This window comes from Ranitomeya imitator, chromosome 7 (assembly GCF_032444005.1).
Source record: "Ranitomeya imitator isolate aRanImi1 chromosome 7, aRanImi1.pri, whole genome shotgun sequence".
Lineage (NCBI taxonomy): Eukaryota > Metazoa > Chordata > Amphibia > Anura > Dendrobatidae > Ranitomeya > Ranitomeya imitator.
The window spans coordinates 52,381,157-52,385,170 of NC_091288.1; the positions used below are offsets into that span (position 1 = coordinate 52,381,157).

At 38.4% G+C, this 4,014-nt stretch overlaps 1 pseudogene; it reads left to right on the top strand.

The window, feature by feature from the left end:
• The first annotated feature begins 2,528 nt into the window (after positions 1-2,528).
• On the top strand, positions 2,529-3,613 carry LOC138646087 (transcription factor IIIB 50 kDa subunit-like; annotated as a pseudogene).
• Positions 3,614-4,014: the final 401 nt, after the last annotated feature.

Sequence of the window (4,014 nt, forward strand, 5' to 3'; positions counted from 1 at the left end):
CGATCTCCCAGCAGGGGCCTGATCGTTGGTCGCTGTCACACATAACGATATCGTTAACGATATCGTTGCTACGTCACAAATAGCAACGATATCGTTAACAATATCGTTATGTGTGAAGGTACCTTTACTACTACAACTTTATTTAACAATGTTATATAATTTTCCCCTTTTTGAGGCTTCCAGATGTTACTGAGGTGTCATAGTGCGGTATAAAACATTCACATATCAGGGCTATTGAAACTAAATTTATCATGGTTACGTCAGAAAAATTACTTATTTTGATTTGCACTTGTAAGATGTTATCACCACTCTCCTTTAAAGGCTCTCACATGTACCAAAAGGTCAGGATAAAATGTGTAACTGCTGCTGTATTCTTTACCATTTGTTGCTGCTGGTTTACTACAAGATTTTAACTATTTCCTACGTATGCCAGATGAGCAACACCCTAAATATTGCATTATTTTCTGTTTTGCCCTCTTTCAAAATTAATCTTTGATCATTTTTTGTTTTCTTTGTGATCCATGAGTAAATCACAGCTTTGATGCATTATTTGCACGTTTTGTATTCTATTGCCGTGTTGCTAACTTTAGCATTTACCTTAACATATATATTTATGGTTACCTTTGTTTAAGGGCCATAGGGAGCTTGATTGCCTCTCTATAACTAAATAAAATGTAAAATATATTGTTTTTAACAAATTGCCGATATCAACTGGCAAACGCTTTGACCCTCTGTAATATATTTACTTTAGGGCTATTTGTTTAAAAATTAAAATGATTTTGGTAGATATCCAGCTTGTGCTAATTATGTACTACATGAAGGGGGAACAAGTAACAACCTCTGGAAAGTTTTGCCAATATTTTATTAGGCAACGAATTTGATTTAGTACAGTATTAAAAGCCTAATGCTTGCAAGACACAACACAAGTGCAATTTGTGGCAATTTTTTCAGCATTTTTATTAATACATTAATATATAATATCCATCATCGATCTTGATGAAAACGCTAAAGAAACCTTTTTGGATGAGGCTCTGGAATGGTCTGAGTCATTGTCTTCATTTTCATTTAAGTCCAAGACACCAGGTTCCTCTTCTGTGTCACTCTCTGTGAATAATCCAAGGACACAACTGCAGTCTTTGTGTATAAATAAAAATGTTTTCATATGCGGAAGCAAGTCTCGGCCATTTCCCAAATGGACCTTGCTGCAGAAGGTTGGTCAGACAGATCCATTCCCCTTCTGGATTATCTCCGTGTGCCCGACAACCCATATCTTGGAACCAATCCTTATCTGGGTATGTAGAACTTAGAACTGAGAACTGACCTACAACAACAAATCTGTATGAGGAACAGAAAGAAACATTAGTTAAGGTCTGTAGAAAAGCTAAATACATTATATTGACTAAGCATATTCTAACAAAAAATTACAATGTCAGGTATCCATTTCAGATCAGTGGAGATCCATCTAGTATAACAGACTATCCTCCAAAAACAATATAACTATTCTAAGGGAGTAGTATCTTGAAGAGCTATACCCTATTGTCAAATATACAGGCCTTAGAAAAATTACTGGTAAAGTACATCCTCTATGCTTGATATGCAGGAAATAATATAATTTCAGTCATCTAAAGTTGATCATAATACTGGCAAATATAATATACATTTTTGTAAACTGAAATATTTCAGAAAAGGGGCACATAAAATCACATAAATACATAAAATATGGATAACTTACACACATGAGACAAGACATAGTACATAGACCAATGATTGCACTGAGGGTATGTGCGCACACTGCGGATTTTGCTGAGGATCCGCAGCGTTTCCGCAGCTGCAGGTCCGCAGCAGTTTCCCATGCATTTACAGTATCTTGTGAAACAATGGGTAATGAAATCCGCAGTGCACATGCTGCAGAAAAAAACGCACGGAAACGCAGCGGTTTATTTTCTGCAGTATGTCCATTCTTTATGCAGATTCTGCTCTGGGTTTGCCCCTGCTCCAATTTAAATCTGCAGGTGAAAACCCGCAGAGGAAACCACAAAAGAAACCGCAGTAAATCCGCAGTAAAAACCGCCAAAACCGCAGCAGTTTTCACTGCGGATTTAGCAAATCCGCTGCGGAAAATTCCGCAATGGAATCCGCAGCGTGTGGCCTTAGCCTGAAAGACATCACTGGCACCACATCAAAACAAGGATAGGTTTCTAATTAGAGGTTTTTGCTGCTTTTGTTATTATTGGGATAAGATCTTGGAGATGGGAATAACCCTTTAACTTAATTCTACTTTTTAATATTATCTTGGTGATTATTAATACTTGTGCCTTGTTACATGTTTTTCTAATGTTCATTACTTTAGTATAATGAGTAAACCATTTTTATATTGGGGCATATCAAATGTGGGATTTACTAAGTTACATTACTATATTAGCTTAAAGTTAACAATTACCTACTTTCTATAATAAATATTAATGGTTCCTATTACAAGTGTCAGATTTACAAGTTAACTCGTCAGCAGGCTAAGATTATTTTCTTCCATGAATGCTCTTGTCAATCTATATTTCTGCATTGAATTAAGCTACATGCAAGTGGTGACATTTACAGAAGGCACTGGACAGAATGACTCGCAGCCGAACTAAACTGCACGGTATTATTCATGTCAGTAATCTTTGTAAGGTCCTCAGACTTCCGAACAGCTTTGCAGATACCGCCGTGTCCTATTATGAAAGTGTCTTCTACTTCCCATTGTGCCACTTCGCCAGAAAAGAGAAGGAGGTAATTGAGTGCTGCGTATACATAACCTGCAGGCAGCACAGCTGGCCTCTCACTGTTGCCACCATTTCTTCCTTGGTTTACTCCTCATATGAAGTCCTCACCAGCGTGTTCCTGGAACTGGTCCAAGCATTGAAGATGGATGTCCCATCCATAAGCCTTCAGGATCTGGCCAAAAGTCACTGCCAGAGTTTTCGGTTATTCCAAGATTGCTCGTCATCCCCAAAGAATTACGCAGAGAGCCCAGATAAAGCATTGGCGCGGTCTTTTCAAATACTGGAGTTGGCCAGTGAGACATGGCTAGTCACTGGACATCAACCTATTCCCATGATAACTACAGCGGTCTATCTTTCTTGGCAGTTCCTCAAACCCGTCCAATGCCGGTCATGCACTTATTCTCAGTTTTGCAAGTTGTCAGAGATCGAAAAGCCTCCTCCTGTAGTATTACGATTGAAAGAAGCTAAAGAAATCTGCCTAAAGCTGTCCGCACAGCTACCTTGGCTGAAGATGCTCCACATTAATAAGAACAATGTGGTATATCACTTGGGTGACATTTTAAAACACAGGACTTATCTTTTCAGGAAGGCACTGGAAGAAGTGGAGATGTCCACCACAAAGTCAGAAGAAAGCAAGTTTTCTGCTCTACAGCATCCAAGTGCAGCTTTCCTTCCGACATGCATGACCAAGCCAAGGAAAAGATCACATGCCATTGCATTTCCCAATAATCTCCAAGATATTACTGGAGATGAGGATATTTCAGACAGTGAGAGAGCAGTATCTGAAGACGCCAGCTGAAACCGCTTGTTTTCAGCAAGCACAGGCTCGAACAGCATGTTCTTCAGTGAATTAAAGACTTTTTAAATTGTATATATCATTTCATTACGTTTGTGCAACTTAATTATTTTTTTTTTGCAATGAGTCCTTTAGCATTATGGAGACTGATACTGGCTTTTTTTTTTTTTTTTTTACTTATAGATGGAGTGTGTGCAAAAATATATTTCTAAAGGCTCTATTGACATGAAATTCTCACAACCCATCCAATCCACACAGGCAAAGAAATCAAATTATAGATGCTCCTAAATTGAGTTGCCCTGATGTGTGGTTTTGGATAAACTAAAAAAAAAAAAAGTTCGGTTCAGGTACCAAAACGATTCTCGTACCCCATTCAGATGAATGGAGGGCCGAAACATCGGTTTGCCACACTGTCATGGGCGTGACATCGTGGCAAAAATTGCCTCTGATCGGCAGTAA